At 45.9% G+C, this 20492-nt stretch overlaps 1 long non-coding RNA gene across 1 annotated transcript in view; it reads left to right on the forward strand.

The window, feature by feature from the left end:
* The window catches only part of LOC309350062, a 492019-nt gene that overhangs the window by 59948 nt on the left and 411579 nt on the right, over positions 1-20492 (forward strand). The window contains exon 2 of the long non-coding RNA XR_014160284.1: positions 1925-2038. This is a non-coding gene — a long non-coding RNA (uncharacterized lncRNA). The remainder of the gene's footprint in view (positions 1-1924; positions 2039-20492) is intronic.

Here is a 20492-nt window from a genome sequence, read left to right on the forward strand (position 1 = left end):
ATACAGACACACCCGCACCTCTTTTAATTGTTCTCCGAGACGTGGAGGGGAGGAAAAAGTAAAATCAGAACATTCTGGGCTCAAATCAGAGCCCAGGACAGCTTCTGTAATTCTGGGACAGTCGCTGGAAAATCAGGACACTTGGAGGATATGTGGCAGCTGAACGTATGACCTTGGACGGTGGCGGACTCTCCTTCCTTGGAGGTTTTCAGACATAGCTTGGGTGGCCCTTTGTCAGGAATTCTTTAGCTGTGATTTCTTGCATTGCAGGAGGTTGGACTAGATGACCCTCTGAGGTCCTTTTCAACTCTCTGATTCTATGTTTCTTTTCTCTCAGCCAAAGGAGAGGGCCTTGTCTTTGCCCATATCACACGAGCGCTGATGAAGGAACTCATTAGCAGAGCCTAATTGGCGGGCGCGCTTAATCTTCTGCCTCTTTCCATGGCTTAAGGAGGGTGTCACCATACTTCGGATGGTGTCTTTTATGAGGGTCCAGCAATTGACTTTAATTAAAAAACTGCACAGAGGAAATGAGCTAGTCAAGTGCGCTCCATCAACAGGGGGATAAAACGCGTCCCAGAAGAAACCATGAGATGCGAAAGGGGCCATTTCTCTCCTCTCCATTAACACTCACACACTTGGGGCCACCGATCCCTGGCATCTTATCAAGGTGTGATGGGAAGTCTTGCTTCTACACATGACTCTGGCTAAACCATTTTAAGCTGAGACATTCCTTCATCACCCTAGAATGTTCAGTTCACATTGAGTTCATGAGACATTGCATCCTGACCTGTTCTTAGTGCTTGGTTGACCACATCTACGGATGAATGCTATATATTAATCACTAGTAATAGTTTAAGTCTTGCTATATCAATCACTAGTAATAGTTTAATAAGGAGGTTTTCACGCCTGTCCAATTCTGTGTTCCCTTTCCCAGCCTTTGGTCTATTGATGATTGATGCCTGTGTGCAACCCTTGTATTGTATTTGTGTTAACCAATCAGCAACAAGCACATATGTGGCAATGCTGTGATATTCAATAAAAGGGACTCCCCGAGACATGCTCGGTAGATGCCTCCCATATGACACTTGCCATTCGTCTGTCGTTTATTTCAACCCAACAAAGGTGTATTTTGGAGAGAGGAATAGCGGCACGCTGCTTTGAGAGTTTCAGGCGACAGAAACGGGGATCAAGTCCCCATTCAGCCCTGATACTCACCAAAGGGTCTTCAGAACAATGTTATCTTAGCTTCCCTCCCTCACAGAGTAACAGAATACAGTGGTACCTGGGTTTGCATATGTTTTGGATTACAAACACATCAAACCCAGAAGTGCATGTCCTGGTTTGCAACCTTTTTTTTGGATTACAACCCATTTTTTTGGATTACGGACAATTTTTGGGGGAGGCCCCATTGGTGAAAGCACACCTTGGGTTACAACCTGTTTTGGTTTACAAACAGACCTCCGGAACGGATTATGGTTGTAAACCAAGGTACCACTGTAATAGAACCATGTATATTATTAATAATAATTTATTACTTAAACCCAGTGCTTTTTTCTGGGGGGACACAGGGGGATGCATGTTGTTGTTGTTTAGTCATTTAGTCGTGTCCACCTCTTTGTGACCCCCTGGCCCAGAGCACGCCAGGCACTCCTGTCTTCCACTGCCTCCCACAGTTTGGTCAGACTCATGTTCGTAGCTTCGAGAACACTGTCCCACCATCTCATCCTCTGTTGTCCCCTTCTCCTTGTGCCCTCCATCTTTCCCAACATCAGGGTCTTTTCTCATGAGGTGGCCAAAATCTTGGCGCCTCAGCTTCACGATCTGTCCTTCCAGTGAGCACTCAGGGCTGATTTCCTTCAGAATGGAGAGGTTTGATCTTCTTGCAGTCCATGGGACTCTCAAGAGTCTCCTCCAGCACCAGAATTCAAAAGCATCCATTCTTTGGCGATCAGCCTTCTTGATGGTCCAGCTCTCACTTCCATACATCACTACTGGGAAAACCATAGCTTTAACTATACGGACCTTTGTTGGCAAGGTGATGTCTCTGCTTTTTAAGATACTGTCTTTTTAAGATGCTGTTTGTCATTGCTAGTAGCCCTCTCCTCCTCCATGAATTTAAGGATTCAGAATCCTCTTGTTTCCAGCTCTTCCACTTTATATATTTGTCCTTCAGCTTCATTTTTGTGCCTGGTTCTCTCCCCCCCCCCCCGCCCCCTGCCTTTTCCTTCTTTCATGTACATCCCCGGAATTTTTCAGTTTTAGCAAAATTGATCTATGAGTGACTGCAAAATGTAGCGCAAATTCATAAGTGGTCCAGTAAATGAATTTCTTTAAAGGAAGTTGCCTTGGAAATGATGATTTCTGATGTAGCATCTCTCCCCAGAGACCCTTTATATCCAGCATGTTGGGTTTTTTAAAAATGGCATATATTAGAGAGCCTAAACAGCATCAACAAAGAAAAAATAAAGTGTGAACAAACAGCAATGCTGAGTTGGAAAAATAGTCAGCGTGAAAGTTCTGGCTTCATTTTACAGTCATCTTCCTGACCCTCCAATATTTAGGCATCGTGTGAAATTTCTCTGAAATAATAATAGTGGACATTAATAATAATAATAATAATAATAATAATAATAATAATAATAATAATACCACACTTCATCTGGGGATCCCAAAGGCAGTTTACATATAAACCCCCCAACATACATGACATAATAATAAACCAAAAAAAGCCCTGCACAGTTTAAAAGGTACCAGGTGAAAACATTCCTTTATAACCCTGCCCTGGGCTGATTAAACAATCTGTGATCCTCATGAGACCAGGGCCCTGCAGGATCTGATTTCTTTCCGCAGGGCCTGTAAGACAGAGTTGTTCCGCCTGGCCTTTGGCTTGCAGCCAATTTGATTCCTTCCCTCCCTCTTTTTTTTTTTTTTTTCTTCTTTTCCTTCTCCTCCTGCGATGAGGCTACATTTTAATATTTTAATGTTCCATTATTTTAATGTTGTATTTTATTTTTGTTTTTAAGTTTGTAATCATTCATCTTGTTTTTATTATTTCTTGTAAGCCGCTCTGAGCCCGGCCTTGGCTGGGGAGGGTGGGGTATAAATAAAAAATTATTATTATTATTATTATTATTATTATTATTATTATTAACTTTTATATGCCTGTTGTCTTTGTCCATGGAGTTTTCTTGGCAGGGATACTGGAGTGGCTTGCCGGTTCCTGCTCCAGGTGGATCACGTTTTGTCAAAACTCTCCACTATGACCTGTCCATCTTGGGTGGCCCTGCACGGCATAGCTCATAGCTTCTCCGAGTAATTCAAGCCCCTTCACCACGGCAAGGCAGGAAATCAGCCCTGAGTGCTCACTGGAAGGACAGATCCTGAAGCTGAGGCTCCGATACTTTGGCCTCCTCATGAGAAGAGAAGACTCCCTGGAAAAGACCCTGATGTTGGGAAAGATGGAGGGCACAAGGAGAAGGGGACGACGGAGGACGAGATGGTTGGATGGTGTTCTTGAAGCTACCAGCATGAGTTTGACCAAACTGCGGGAGGCAATGGAAGACAGGAGGGCATGACGTGCTCTAGTCCAAGGGGTCACGAAGAGGTGGACACGACTAAACGACTAAACAACAACAACAACCATCTAAACGTGTTTCTGTATTGGGGCTTATTGGTTGGTTTTTGGTTTTTTTCGCTTATTATGCATTTTGCATTTTTATGTTGCGAACCACTCTGTGACCTTCAGATGAAGTATACAAAGTTAAAAAATAATAAACAATAGTCATAGAATCATAGAATCGTATAGTTGGATAGTAGTACTAGTAGTGATTTGCTTCTTTAATGGAAGAAGCAAAGATCACCAATATTGAAGCAATGATTCTATCAACATCAACTTCGTTGGACTGGTCATGTTGTGCGGATACCTGATGATCGTCTTCCAAAGCAACTACTCTTTTCTGAACTTAAAAATGGAAAGCGTAATGCTGGTGGTCAACAAAAGAGGTTTAAAGACTGTCTCAAGGCAAATCTAAAAAAAATGTAGTACCAACAACTGGGAAACACTGGCCTGTGAGTGCTCCAATTGGAGAACAGCCTTTACCAAAGGTGTCATGGACTTTGAAGACACTCGAACCCAGGATGCAAGAGAGAAACGTGCTAAGAGGAAGGCACGCTTCGCAAATCCACACCGTGATCAACTCCTACCCAGAAACCAATGTCCCCACTGTGGAAGGACATGTGGGTCCAGAATTGGCCTCCACAGTCACTTATGGACTCATTGTTAAGAACACCATGTTCATGGAAGACAATCTTACTCGGCTACGAGGGATCGCGAAAGAAGAACTAGTAGTGACGATGATGATGATGATGATGGAGTGACTCCCCCTATGAGGAATAGGTGCAACATTTGGAACACATTAGAGAAAAGGTGAGAAACGGCTGGCTTGATAGTAAAAGGTAAAGGGACCCCTGACCCTTAGGTCCAGTTTTGGCCGACTCTGGGGTTGCGGCACTCATTTCGCTTTATTGGCCAAGGGAGCCAGTGTACAGCTTCCGGGTCATGTGGCCAGCATGACTAAACTGCTTCTGGCAAACCAGAGCAGCACACGGAAATGCCGTTTACCTTCCCACCTCAGTGGTACCTATTTATCTACTTGCACGTGCTTTCGAACTGCTAGGTTGGCAGGAGCAGGGACCGAGCAACGGGAGCTCACCCCGTCGCGGGGATTTGAACCGTCAACCTTTTGATCGGCAAGCCCTAGGCTCTGTGGTTTAACCCATAGTGCCACCCGCGTCCCACTGGCTTGATAGAAGTTCATAAAATTTTGCCTTTCATTGAGAGAGTGGAGAAAGAAAGGCATTCTTCACTGTTTCTTAAAACTAGAATTATCTTTCCCACCACAAATGCCACCAGACACACAACATGGGAGAAAAATCTGATATTTGGGACAGAATCTCAGTTCCTGAGTTGCTTTCTTTTTAAATAAAATATCTGGCTTCTTTCTGAATAACATAAATAAAACAAATCCCTGCCTGCTGCGCAGAGACAGATTTAAAAATCCAGCAGGGGGCTCAGCAGGACCTCCGATGATCAGAGGGTTGGACACCAAATTGTGTTCCGCAGAACTGTGCGTCTCTCCCAGGGACGGAGGATGACTGTAGGGTTAATTTTTGGAAGAAAAAAAAGGTTGTAGCAACATTTAATCAAGCTGCCGTGGGTAGGAAGTCGGGATAGCAATTACTGTAACAGATAAATATCAGTAATAATGTGGGGAAAATCAGCTTTCAGCAACAAGATGCTTTAGACCAGGGGTTCCCGAAGAGGGTGGTGGCGCCCCCTGGTGGGCAGTAGTATTACCTGGGGGGCCTCGAAGATACGAGGGGGCGACAGGGGGAGCTGGAGATGCAAAAGTCTGGCAGACTCTGAACAGCTGGTACCACGGAACCAAGTTCCTCAGCTTGGTTGAATCAATTAAGCAAAATAGTTTTAATTGGGTTTTGAATAAATGTGCAATTAATTGTCACCGTTTTGAATTTTATTGTGTGATTATCTTCCTTAGTCGGTTGTGCAAACAGCAGTTCTGAATGTCGTTCTTTATAGGGTGGGTTACGGAGCACAGGGGATGCGTTTGTGGAACTGAAATGGGAGCGGCCCCCAAAAAGGTTAAGAAAAACCACTTTAGACTTTAGCCCCTTGACGTTGTTATGAGATGTAAAATAAATGTTTATGAATGTACCAGGCAAACACATACATAAATATATAAACCACATGTCTGAAACAGTACAGGAAAATTGGGTCCTCTCTTAAAGAGGGCACGTGTAGCGGTGAGACCTAGAAACCAACACCCTGTGTTGTGGGCAGGTACCATTGCATCCAGCTGCTCTACGCAGAGGCTTTCCGATTACTTTCTCCCCCTGCACACACTTCTTCTCTTTGTGTTCCATATCCCTGCCTCCATGGCTCTGCTCTGCCTCCGGGGTCAGTGGCAGCCATGCTTCTGAATACCTGTTGCTGGAAGCCACAGGTGGAGACAGTGCTCTTGTGCTCAGACCCTGAGTGAAGGTTTCACCACAATGGGCATCTGGTCAGCCACTGTGAGAACATGATGCTGGACTAGATGGACCACTGGCCTGAGTCAGAAGGCTCATCTTAGGTTGTTATGTTCAATTACTGGTACATGTGCCTCTTTGAAAAACAAAACAAAACTCTCAAATGCTGCCACAATTATTCTCTGCATCCTTTTGAAGAGATGCACCTAAATCTTTATTTCTGGACCTTTTGCACATGATGGGATGTGAGAAATCGGGTCCTCCCTTAAAGAGGGCACGTATTGCAGTGAGACCTGGAAACCAACACCCTGTGTTGTGAGTGGGTATGATCAGTCAGCCACAAAACCCAATTAGTAGGTCCCTCGTAGCTGGGTGCAATCTGGCCAATGGGTCGCAGTCCAAACGGATCAAGGGACCTATTTATGCCCATGCACGTGACCCAGAGCTTCCTCTTTAAGTGCGTGCATTCGGAACACTTGCCCGCCTCTCCCTACTTTTAGGGCTTTGCGCTTGACCTTGCTATGTCGTCGTGTGTCGTCTGTCTTTGGGACAGGGGCATGGCAATAATTTTCCCCACTTGGCTGATTGGCTGGTGCCATTTGGGTTTCACCTGCCGCATAGCAAATTGTCACAACTTGTAAGGTTGCGGATAGGCTCTGGTTCAGGTGATAGGGATGGGGGAATGCTCTCGCCATCCCTATGTGAAGGGTATTCCATTAAAGGAATCCAGGAACTTGATGGTTTGGTCAACCCCTGTGAGGGGGTTGTGCCTGTGCCTGAGTCCAGGGGGGCATTTGGGTGGCAGAGATAGCCTGTTCCTGGCTTTCCGTTCATCCAGGTGTTCACCCTAGACTGACCTATGCTGGTGCCCTGGGTCAGCGCTACCTGCCACAGTGCAGGGAGCTAGTCGAACCAGAGCCTATGCAACCACTCACTAGCTGTAATCAATAAAGTTGTGGCCTAAATTCTGCCAAAAACCAAAATTTGAGTCTTGTCTGAATTTATTTAAGGGGGAGGTTTAAAGGTCTGAACACACAAACAGTCCTAAAGCCATTTTGACTCTTTCAGTGACCTCAAATATTCCTCTGCAGTTTAGATGGAAAGCCCATTTTCTTTTTGGGGGAGGGGGGAGGGGAAAATGTATTGAGGATGATGTATTTTTGATGAATTGTTATGTTGAAATTTCTAATAAAAATATCCCCCCCCAAAAAAAAATGAAGAAAAGAGAGAGAGAGAGAAAAGAGATTATTGGATTGTGGGGGGGTTGGACTAGATGACCCTGGGGGTCCCTTCCAACTCAACAGTCCTGTGATTCTTCGATAGGCTGCCTTCTGGGAGAGTCGCTGCCCCATTTCCAAGCCCCCGGAGTCTCCTTCCTTCGCTGCCATTCTGCGCTGAGCCCTTGGTGAGAAACATCAATGCACCTTGTTAAGTGAAGTGTTTGAAACGGAATTGCATTTGCATTTTAAAAGGCACTTATCGATCTGACTTCGGAGCTGATCAAACGCCAGGAGCCATAAAGCGCTCCAATGTTCCCACTTGGAAGGGAAGCGGACAGAACAGAACATCCCTAATAAATGGTGTGATCTTGAATGTTTTGATTTAATTTTTGATTTGCAAGTTAATGGGGGGGGGGCAGAATGAGGGAAAGTTCCCTGGGAGGGCGGCCCAGATGGCGACAAGGCCTTGTGGGGAGGGGACCTTTACTCTGGAGGTGACAGGGGGACACACACACAATTCAGCTGAAGACAATCCCCCAGTCCAGGGGTTATATGAATGCCAGAAGGGAGTGGGGAGAGGAGACGACTATCAATGGCTCCTAGCCAGGAATGACTCTGCCTCTACAGGAGGAAAGAGCTTTTTTCCTGCTTGGGTTGTGCTTGTTGCTTTTCCACAGGCTACTGTGGTTGGCTACTGAAGTATACTCAGAGTCGAGAGTGGATTTCATGCTCTTTATTCAGCTCATAGTGGTGAGGAGGAATGGAAGTTCCCCCAAAATATCTGCTTTATATCCATTATTTACACAATGGGCCCCATGTGATTGGCTAATTCCGGGATTCTCCTGTAGGCCAATCAGGTTGTGGATTCCCTTCCACCTGGAGCCCGGATTGGGTGGCTCCTGCGGACCAATCATACTGCTGCATTCTGAATCCTATTGTTCTAGGACCAATCAGACTGCTGCATTCTGGATCCTATTCAACTCAGTACATAACAGCTACTGTGGGAATAGCCTTCTAACAACAACAACAACAACAACAACAACAACACAGTCATAACTTGGAAGTCAAATGCCTTGAGAGTCAAACGTTTTGGCTCCCAAACGTTGCAAACCCGGAAGTGAGTGTTACGGTTTGCGAATGTTCTTTGGAACCCGAATGTCTGATGTGGTGTGCTGGGCCCGGGGGTTAACCTGAGCAACGCGGTCCAGGTCCGGTCCCGAATCCAAGGGTTCCGCTAGGAGTCAGTCCGACAGGGTCAAGGCAGGACACCAGGCAGGAAGCCAGGCAAGGACAGGCACAGGCTCTCAGGCAGGTTCTGGCAAACAGCAACATTGCTCCCGCAACCTGGGGCAGGGTTCAACAGCCTTTTATTTTTGTTGGGGTAGCGGCCGGTCCTGATCCCCCGGTGACTCACCTCCCTGTCTCGCCCGAAGGCAAGCACTCCTCCTGCGAGTCCTCAGGTCTCTCCTTCTCTCAGACCTCAGTCTCTGCAGCTCGGGAGACGTTGGTGGGTTACTAGACCCAGGGGCCGCCTCAGCCTCCCCTGACCCAACAGACAGTGGAGCAGCTGTAAGTGATGGCCCAGCTGGAGGCAACGAGGTCATCCCCACATCTGGAGCCAGGGCAGGATCAGGCTGTTGTAAATAAAAATATGCCCTTTTCCCTTATGGGGTATCCAAGAGCCCATATAGAGTCCTTACATAGGTTCCCTATTGGTAGGAGAAAATAACAGAGGCCAACCAGAGAATATTGAGAAGCAAAGCAGCTAGTAAGCCTGATCTTTATTGATCTGTTGCAACAGGGTGCTGCTCCCCTCACACGCAGGAGAGGAAGAGGACCCCCAAAATTGCTGTGCAAGGGCTTATAAAGACTTTTGAAATTCCCATCCTGTAGATCAAGACCACCCCCAGAAACATTATGCATACATCACAGAAGGGGTGTAACCTAAGACCACCCCTCAGATAAGGTGATCTAAAAGAGAACATTTGCATGTTGTTTTCTCCTGTCGCTTTCTTTATTTCCTGTCTGGCAGGTTACTTGATTGGATTTCTTGGGGAGCCTGGGCAGTCTTTTGTAATGATAAGGCTCACACCCTTATTCAAACACAGATTAAGACAGGATTTGTGAGGAAAGAGACAATGGGGAGGCTTTTCCATTTTGACCATGCAGAGAAACATTTGCTCAGTTTAGGAATCAAAATGGTTCCAGGTTGGCTTTCCTGTGCTGATCTATGTACGTGTGGTTATGAACGTTGCCATATATCTAAGACCATAAAATTCCTATCACAAGGCCCCTGACTCGGCCCAGCTGGGGTTTGTTGCAGGGGAACCTGTGAAGACTGGGACTCTTCAGGATCAGGCCCTAGACTTCCAGAATGGATTCCGTTCCACCTCTAGTGACCTAGAGTATGATTTTGGGCTGTTTTCCACTGAGTTGCAATTGCTATTTGACCTGCCAAGAGTTGAGGAGGCCCACATAACATCTACAAGAAACCTAACCTTTAGTGACATCGGTCTAGTCACCTGTGGGACTCTCTGCCACTAGAGAGTCAGTGGGCACCTTCTGTGCCAATTTTCAAATGCTTGCTGAAAACATTTCCATACTACCAAGTCTATGCAGGCAATTATGAATACATCTTCCCACAATGGTTAATTGAGGTTTTTGTGGGGGTTTTTATTGTACGGTTTCATCTTTTTAATGCAGTAAACAGCATATGTATATGTATGGCACAGTGGCATGCAAATGTTTTTATGAATAATTAATTAAATTTCAAAAGGGACGCTGGTGGCGCTGTGGGTTAAATCACAGAGCCTAGGACTTGCCAATCAGAAGGTCGGCGGTTCGAATCCCCGTGACGGGGTGAGCTCCCGTTGCTCAGTCCCTGCTCCTGCCAACCTAGCAGTTTGAAAGCACGTCAAGTGCAAGTAGATAAATAGGTACCACTCTGGCGGGATGGTAAACGGTGTTTCCATGCGCTGCTCTGGTTCGCCAGAAGCGGCTTAGTCCTGCTGGCCACATGACCTGGAAGCTGTACACCGGCTCCTTTGGCCAGTAAAGCGAGATGAGCGCCGCAACCCCAGAGTCAGTCATAACTGGACCTAATGGTCAGGGGTCCTTTAATTAAATTTCAGTTCTGACATTCAGGTTTTGGAGTTGCGTTTTGACAACCACACCTGCGCTATGAAATCTAAGTGTTTCCCTTTCTCGAGATTTCATTTAAGCCGTTACACGGATTGGAAACGACCATTTTCTCTCTCGCAGAGATCCAGAGCAGATGACAATAAGCAAATCATTGTAACGCAGACAAAAGATTTGTGCTGTAAATTAGCCAAGAGAGAAAGACGAGTGCAGCAGGACACAGAAATAGATTTTACTCGGAGGGGGGAAAACATGGTCGGAGCTGGCAATTTTTGTCTTACCAGGAGGCAAATGCGCACCTGAAAGTGATTACGTTTCAATCAAGCCTTTTGTTTCCATTAGCAGCTTCCTTTAGGGTTGCACGGAAGTCTAGCAAAACCTGTCCGACACATTTCCCAATAAAAGGAACATTTTTTGGGGAAGGGGAAGGCAAACTCTCCTTTTTAATCTGCCTGAAAACGATGACTACAAGACGCAGAGATGCACTTTGTGCGCCAACACAGCGAAAGAGGAATGATATTCTGTTGTGACAAAAGACTTCAAGAGCTTCTTGCGGAAGAAAAAAATAGCTGAAGAACAATTTCCCGGTAAGGGGAAAAGACAACAGCATGGGAACAAAATGCCTGCAGATCCTAAAAGCATCTTTCCCCCTTCATATAATCTTCAGAGGATGCCAGCATGGTTGAAGAGCAACATCAAGGGAGTTATAAAAGACACTAAAGTGTCCTTTAAAAATGCAAGCCTTGCCCAAAGAAGAAGGAACATGAACTGTAGGCGATAAGGCGACCAGAAAGAACTTTTGACAAACAAGTAAAATATTAGCAACCAAAGGATCATGTTCCCCGAAAACAACAAAAGAAAATGACTACTGAGAAAGAGAGAGCTGCAGAGAAGCTCCATTCATTAATAATAATAATAATAATAATAATAATAATAATAATAATAATTTTTATTTATACCCCGCCCTCCCCAGCCAAGGCCGGGCTCAGGGCAGCTAACAAGCAATAATAAAAACAAGTTGAATGGATACAACTTAAAAACAAGATTAAAATACAACATTAAAATACTGAACATTAAAATATTAAAATGCAGCCTCATCACAGGAGGAAAAAGGAAAAAGAAAAAAGAAAGAAAAAAGAAATCATTAGATGCTGAGGTTCCTGCATTGCAGGGATTGGACTAGATCAGTGTTTCCCAACCTTGTGCCTCCAGCTGTTTTTGAACTACAACTCCCATCATCCCTGACTAGCAAGACCAGTGGCAAGGGATGATGGGAATTGTAGTCCAAAAACAGCTGGAGGCACAAGGTTGGGAAACACGGGACTAGATGGCCCTTGGGATGTTAGGATTTCTGCTCCGTGTTTGCAGTCATGGGATTGTTGCCTATCACATGACGGTGTATGTTTTCATTCCACCGTGTGGGAAGTGACGGAGACAGGATGTTTTGTGTTCCTGTGTTCCATGAAGTGGGACTATTGTCCTTTGTCCTTTTTCTCTTTGCTGTCTGGTGAGAAGGAGGATGGAGCTAAGGCAGAATGCTTCGAGTGTATTATATGTAAATAAAGTAGATTAGCCAAAATGCTGAGCTACTGAGGTCTGTTACACAAACTGTGAATACTCTTCGGATCCCTAAGTGTGCTGATGTCTCCAAGGCATCAGTCACTGTGATGTTTGGACTGGAGAAAGCTTTTGAAGCTCCCGACCGACCGACCAGGAGAGAGAGAACATGCCAGTCGGGCATGTGTCTCTGCCAAGGGTCCTACATGAGGGTAGGATGCTCCTAAAACCTTCCAACTTTACAGTTCTATGACTCTATTATTCTAGAAGCTCAGGGCGGCTAACACCAGTAAAATTACAATAAAACATAATGGGGGGAAAAACCAATTTAAAATACAGGTTAAAATACAATTTAAAATGCTGCCTCATTTTAAAAGTAGCCCATAGATCAAAACCATAAGGGGAGGGAAACATAAGGGTTAGACTGAGTCCAGACCAAAGGCCAGGCGGAACAGCTCTGTCTTGCAGGCCCTGCAGAAAGATGTCAAGTCCCGCAGGGCCCTGGTCTCTTGTGACAGAGTGTTCCACCAAGTCGGGGCCAGTACTGAAAAGGCCCTGGCCCTAGTTGAGACCAACCTAACCACCTTGTGACTTGGGACCTCCAAAATGTTGTCATTTGTGGACTTTAAGGTCCTCCGCGGGTCATACCAGGAGAGGCAGTCCCATAGGTACGAGGGTCCTAGGCCGCATAGCGCTTGAAAGGTCAAAACCAGCACCTTCAACCTGACCCTGTACTCCACCGGGAGCCAGTGCAGTTGGTAAAGCACTGGATGAATGTGATCCCGTGGGAAGAACCCCATGAGGAGCCTCGCCGCAGCATTCTGCACCCGCTGGAGAATGAAAGCCATATAGATCATTTCTTTGAAACGATCTCCCTGACTGTTATGGGACTCTGGGAGGAGCTGGATGCCAGACTGGCCCATCCTTTATTCTGAAGCCAAGGAAGAAGAGAGTAGAAGAATCCGTTTTCTCTGGAGGACTAGTCATCTTGGTTAGGAAAGACGCTCTTCAATTTCCATCAAGACAAATCGCTGAGCCCTGCATCCATCACAGCCAGGCAAATGCTACATTTGAGTGACTAATTAGGCATATTTCTCTCCTAGAAAGGGCTTGTCCATTACTCGGAACTGAGCATCACTTTAGATGAATTATGGGCAATTCTCTGGTCATGTCCAGAATTCTTTGTGCTTATTCAAGCTAATGTATTCTTAGAAGACCAATGTTGCTTTAGGTTTCTTCTCCTGACCTCCTTTCCATCTTCACTTAGACAGGCATTGAAATTAGGCTCATCAGTTTTGCTAATGGACGGATCTTTGCTTGGTTTTAATTTTGATTCACACCAGGAGCAAAATCCGGCACATTAGGCTGATCCGGCAGTCGGGGCTTTGTCAAGTGGAACAAGCTCTTCCTGGGACAGCAGATCTGTTCCTCAAAGGGCCTAGTTTGAACCATTCATTAAAGATGGATTTCAGTTGGACCTTGTGCCTCCTAGACCTTATGGAGGCTCTGTTCTTGGTCCATGTCTGGAGGCAACAATGCTTCTTAGTACCAGTTGTTGAAAAACACAGGAGGGGAGAGTTGCTCTTTCCACGTAATCATTAGGAAGAACTTCCTGACAGTAAGAGCTGTTCGACAGTGGAATTTGCTGCCAAGGAGTGTGGTGGAGTCTCCTTCTTTGGAGGTCTTTAAGCAGAGGCTTGACAACCATATGTCAGGAGTGCTCTGATGGTGTTTCCTGCTTGGCAGGGGGTTGGACTCGATGGCCCTTGTGGTCTCTTCCAACTCTAGGATTCTATGATTTGTGCTTGGATCCTGTTTGCGGGTTTCCCGCAGGCATTTGGCTGGTCACTGTGAGAACAGGACGCTTCACTAGGTACCCCATTGACCTGATCCTGTGGGATGCAATCCACTGGGAGCAGTCAAATACAACAGGCGAGACTCCTTACGGGCAGGCAGAGTCCCCCAAACCCTGGGCAGCCTCCCCCATATGGAATAACGACTCAACGTGCTATGGGATTAAAATTGGCCACAACTTTATTATGTTTCAGATGTGCATAGACCTTGGCTCAAGCATTGGGCGTTTATCCCTCCCAGTCCCCCAGCGGGGATCTGGGGAACATCAGGGTTTTCCAGAGTGTGTGTGAGAGATGGGCTGGCTCTGGAGGACATATGTTCAAGCAGAGAGAGCCTGCCACCGTTATGCCGCTGTCGCAGGGGAGAGCAATGACGACCTCTCGGCGTACGGCCAAAGCCTCCCCTCAAAAACCCTTTTAACGGGGAACTTGATGGCAGCCCAACCCAAAACTCCGGACAAACTGGGCGAGGGGGTGCATAAAGGTGTTGAAAAGCATCGGGGAGAGAATCGCACCCTGAGGCACTCCACACACCAAGGAGTGGCACGATGACAATTCTCCCCCAAGCGCCACCCTCTGTCCCCAACCAGAGAGAAACGAGCGCAGCCATTGAAGGACTGTGCCCTGAATCCCAACGTCGGCAAGGCGGTGGTCCAGGAGTTCGTGATCGACCATGTTGAAGGCTGCTGACAGGTCTAGAAGAATCAGCAGCCCCGACCCGCCTCGATCCAGCTGCCTGGATTAAAGATTAAAGATGGATTTCAGTTGGACCTTGTTCCTCCTAGACCTGATGGAGGCTCTGCTCTTTGTCCATGTCTGGTGGCATGCAAGAATGCAAACGCCCGATACAATTCCCCCCCAAGCGCCACCCTCTGTCCCTGACCAGAGAGAAATGAGCACAGCCATTGAAGGACTGTGCCCTGGATCCCCACGCTGGCGAGTACTGGGTGAATGTGATCCTGTGGCGAGGACCCCGTAAGGAGTCTCGCCGCAGCATTCTGCACCCACTGGAGTTTCTGGGTCAGTCTCAAGGGCAGCCCCACATAGAGCGAGTTACAATAATCAATCCCATAGTGAACAAATGGAGAGACTGACAAATGGACAAACTGTTTTCCAAAATATATAGCCGATCAGCATCCAAATGGGTCCAAGCGCCTTCCACCCCAATGAAGTCCAGAAGACTTCAGGACACTGTTTGTAACTTATTCCAAGGTAAAAGCAGCTAATTCAAGTTTATGGTTGGCACTTCTGCAGAATCATAGAATTACAGAGTTGGAAGGGACCCCACGAGTCATCTAGTCTGTCCCCTGCAATGCACCAGCCTTTTTTTCAGGGCTTCCTTTAAATTTTGTGAACCAGGTTAGAACCTCCTGAATCGTTCCGCTTGCTCTTTTCTGAAGCGTTTTTTAAATCAATATGATAATCGGACTTGCAGGAGAAGGGGAAAGTACTTAGCGAAATAAATCACTAGAAAATAAAGCAATTGTGATTTTGAGTTAGTTTTAACTAAGGCACGTCGTAAGAAAAATTATCAGAGGAATAGTGAATTCTGCATCATACTGCATTTAATATTTGATGGCCTGGTAACTTTTTAATAGTCCTGAATGAGCATTTAATTTAGATTTAATAAGGCAGCTAGTCTATTGCAATTAAATATCAATTGATTGCTTTTTTACAATAAAAAAATCGCTTTCTGAGGTTTAATATTTGAGATAAACCTGAGCTAGTGTGTAATTAAAGCACAGGAGAGAAAAAAAATGAAATGAGATGGCGAGGATACGGGGCTGGCAAAGACGACAGATTGAATTGCAAGATATCCTGGGAAAAGCATTGAAATGAGATGCTTAAACAGTGCAGGTAATTTCAAAGATGGAGGCTGAAGGCCGCCTGCTTGCTGATAGGCTTCAATATTTGCAAGAATGGTTGGTGCGGGGGGTCAAAAATCATGGCAGAGTGGGATTTTTTTTGGGGGGGGGGGAGTATTTAAAGAGATATAATAAACTAATAAATTTCCAAGTAGGGTTAGAAATATAAACAGCAGTCAAAAACAGTACGGGAAATTAATAGAATGAATTGGGCTGTATTAAAAGGAGATGGGGAGGGTGTTAAAGAATAAATAAGGAACCATGGGGGGGGGAGTCTTTTGATAGGAGATTAAAGAATGAAAATGTAAGATGTGTATTCTCTCTCTCTCTTTCTCTCTCTCTCTCAATTTTTTATTGGTTTTCTTTTCTTCTTTCCATAAGGAATAGTGATTCCACAATCAACATCAAAAATACGTCATCGTCCCCCATTCCCCATGTACAGTTGTACCTCAGGTTAAGTACTTAATTCGTTCTGGAGGTCCGTTCTTAACCTGAAACTGTTCTTAACCTGAAGCACCACTTTAGCTAATGGGGCCTCCCGCTGCCGCCGTGCCGCCAGAGCACGATTTCTGTTCTCATCCTAAAGCAAAGTTCTTAACCTGAAGCACTATTTCTGAGTTAGCAGAGTCTGTAACCTGAAGCGTATATAACCCAAGGTACCACTGTATATAGTTATCCTTTCATTACTATCTCTAATGAGATTCTTAAAATCTCACAACTTCCCTCCATTCCCACTTCTGGTTCCTTATATACACCAAATTCTTCTGCATTTCCATATCTCCTATTAACCCATTATTATATCCTAAATAATTTGAGTTTCTGGTAATTGCAAGCGTTTAGTCCAAACCTGCCAATGTTTCAACTTGTTTACAATGTTTTTGCACATATACAATAAAAGTTTCCAACTCTCTCTTTTAAAAAACAAAACAACTTCTCATTATCGCAGTCTCTGAGCTTTGCTGTCAGTTTTGCTATCTCTGCATCATCCATCAGTTTAATTTGCCATTCTTCTTTCGTCGGTATCATTTCTTCCTTCCGTCTTTGAGCTAACAGGGTCTGGGTAAGAGGTGTATATACTCAGCCTGTGAAAATGTGTAAATAAAAATGAAGAAGAAAAAAGAAAAGGGTTGGCGAGACGTACGTGAAGCATATATGAATTTTAAAGGGCCCAAAGAAGAGTCAGGAAAAGTGAGGCTTCCTTCCGAGGCGAATGAAACGTTTGCGATGTCGGAGGGCAGGTTTCGGCAAAGGCCTTTTTCCAAGTGCCCTTTTAGTCTGCTTTTCTTTGGTGCCTCTTCCATCGACTCAGAATTCCTGCTCTTCAAGCAGAATACAGTCATACCTCGGGTTACAGACGATTCGGGTTGTGTGATTTCGGGTTGTGCACCGCGCCAAACCCGGAAGTACTGGAATGGGTTACTTCCGGGTTTCGGCGCTTGTGCATGTGCAGAAGCACTAAATTGCACTTTGCACATGCTAAGAAGCGCCGAATCGCAACCCACATGTGCGCAGATGCGGCACTGCGGGTTGTGGAAGCTGCAGGTTGTGAACGTGCTTCCCGCACGGATCACGTTCGCAACCCGAGTATCCACTGTATGGTAGAAAGAAAGTAGACAAGTTTTTTTTGTGTGTGTGTGAAATGGGTCCTGCTACAAGCATGGCGCCCCCCTCGCCTCAAAATGAAAGCCTTCTCGTCTGTGACTGCTGGCCAGCAAAGGGGTTGACACATCCCTGAGAGGCGAAAATAAATAGCTTTTATTGTCATTGTGCTTGGCTTGGGGCAAGATTTACAGTTTTCTTATTGCCGCTGGATGAAATAACTAATGACTTCAAAGCACAAATTTATTGGGTTGATGCTGGTCGACTGTCAGGTTGGGCTGGATAAATGGCAGCAAACAGTTGTTTCCCATCAGAGATCCGTCATCTGACATTGAGCACATCAGTGTCTCCTTGGCAACGGAGGTCTCACAAGCACAGCAGGCAAACAGATGGACCTTGATGGTCCAACTCCTTTCCTGGACTGGAGGGAAGTCCTTTGCGCAATGCATAGCGAAACTATCAAACTTCCTTCCACCGTAGGCAGAAATGGCCACCAACCTGGATGACTTTTAAAAAGGATCGGACAGGAGATACAGTGGAATCTCTACCTGAGACCATAATCCGTTCCGGAGGTCCGTCTGCAGGTCGAAATGGGTCGCTGGGAGAGGCGCTGTTGTGCGCAGGCAGCGATTGCCGCTTCTGCGCATGCGCGACTGGCGGCAAACCCACCGATTAATGGGATCATCTTAACATTCCTGGTTGCGTGCAGGCTCTCAATCTGGTTCCCCCCACCCTGGCGTGGGTGGAGCTATCGCCCTCACGCCAGGCTGGCACCACAATCACCCAGGGCTATTGCCCAATCAATTCAAAGGATAATGGTGGTGAAAAGTATAAAAGCAGCAGTGTGACGTGTGCCAGGCTTCTGCTTCGCGCTGCTGAACACCCACCCACCCTCCCTTTCATTTAAGTGTCCTTTGGCCTTGCTTTGGACTTTGGTTGGTTGCCCGTCTTGAGTCGGGGGCCGGGTAGGAATTTTTCCATTTGGCAAATTGGCAAGGGCCACTTGGTTTTTGCCTACCTCTTAGCAATCGCCACAACTTTGTAAGGTTTGGCGGTCAGGCAGTGGCTTATGGGGGAGGGGAGGTCAGCCGTCGCCTTCCCCTCCAGTTTCAAGGGTATTCTGTTAAAGGAATCCAGGGCCTGGATCCTGTCCGAAGACCGCTTGAGAGGCTAGGGCCATGCCAGGCTGCTGGGAACGCCAGGGGAGATGCAGGTGGGTTCCCCCGAAGGAATTTCCCTTTGGGAGGTTGACCCTTACAGACTTCCTGCAAAGGGGGCTGGAGTCAGATATAGTCTTGCCAATGCCTAAGCCAGTACCGCTCTCATTCCTGAAATCAATAAAGTTGTGGCCAAATTTTTGCCCAAAAACCTTAAACAAAATATCCCTGTCTGTGTGAATTTATTTATCCTAATGAGAGGTTGGCTTGAGGGTCTTGCCACCCAACTTCCGGGTTTGCCGTGGACGTTGGGCGAAATCGACGCAAGCAGAGGCGGACGTAAGAAGAGGTTTGACTGTACCAAAGAGAGATCAAAAACTGTTTATGTCTGCAACAACTGCAGCGAGAATTCTTTTAGCCCCAAAAGGGAAGCAACTAAAAATACGAACGAAAGAAGTGTGGCAGATGAAGATGACGGACTTTGCGGAAGTGGCGAAGCTGACCGGGAAAATCCAAAACCAACGTGATCAAGCTTTCTAAAAACGACTGGAGTAAAATTATACAACGCTTGAAGGACCATTGCAAAGAATTAACACCATTAGCAGGGTTGTAAGAAGACTTGCTATGCTAATTGTTTTTACATTTTTAATGCGTGAAACATAAATGGGAAAATGTATAAATGCTATGAGATAAAAACCAACTTTGAAAACCATGAGGCGGGAGGAAGTCGACAGGCTCTCAACAGCAAAAGAAGTAAATAATAATAAATAATAATAAAATTTTATTATATCCCGCCCTCCCCAGCCGAAACCGGGCTCAGAGTGGCTAACAGTAAAAATAGCACAATTTACATAAAATCACAGTCAATTAATTGAAATACATTCTAAAAATCAATTCATTCTAAAATCAATTCAGAATCAAATTAATGGCAAACATTGGGCTAGAGTTCTATGAGGATTACAGAAGGAGGGGATCAGACTGCCTTGACCAAAGGCCAGGCGGAACAGCTCTGTCTTGCAGGTCCTGCAGATGTCAAGTGGATAAGGTAGATGTGATTAAATATTATAAAATGGAAACTTAATAAAAATATTACAAAAATAAAATAAAAAAGGATTGGACAAATTCATAGAGGAGGAGAAGGCAAATCCCCTTCATTGGTCCCTGGAGATTTCAACTGCCTCCTGTGGGAGCAAATTCTGAAGTTTAACTAATTTATTAATTTTTACATGGCCCCTGGAAGAATTGGGAGCCAAAGTTACCCCTCTATGGATCTTCATGTCTTGTTCTGGCCCAATTCCACCCAAGCCAGGAGACACTTTGCTCCTTCTGCGGAGCAAACCCATTTGGGTTTGTTCTTCCAAGGCTTCAGGGGAGAAGCCGCTGGCGTCTGGAGCGCCAAGGACAGGGCGAAGCTTCAGTGCCCCCTGAAATGGCTCATCTGATAGCAAAGCCATTTGTCAGCTGGGGGGCCGACAGCCTTGCCCCCGGGAAAGGTTACTTCTGGTCCTGCCAGAATGAGACATTGATTAGTAAATGTCAGTTTTACCATAATCACAGCCAAGCCAACGACTGATCAGGACGGGCCAGCGGAGAGGAGGGGAGAATCTCTCCACGGTGAATTATGTGCAGTGGGGAAATAATTTATGCTGCACAAACAACCCACTGCCTGCCCTGATATAACAGAACTAAAGGCAAAGTCCTAGACAGCATCTTAAAAAGCAGAGACGTCACCTTGCCAACAAAGGTCCGTATACTTAAAGCTATGGTTTTCCCAGCAGTGATGTATGGAAGTGAGAGCTGGACCATAAAGAAGGCTGATCGCCGAAGAATGGATGCTTTTGAATTCTGATGCTGGAGGAGACTCTGGAGAGTCCCATGGACTGCAAGAAGATCCAACCTCTCCATTCTGAAGGAAATCAGCCCTGAGTGCTCACTGGAAGGACAGATCCTGAAGCTGAGGCTCCAGTACTTTGGCCACCTCATGAGAAGAGAAGACTCCCTGGAAAAGACCCTGATGCTGGGAAAGATGGAGGGCACAAGGAGAAGGGGACG

This window comes from Podarcis erhardii (assembly GCF_964252035.2).
Source record: "Podarcis erhardii genome assembly, chromosome: 1".
Lineage (NCBI taxonomy): Eukaryota > Metazoa > Chordata > Lepidosauria > Squamata > Lacertidae > Podarcis > Podarcis erhardii.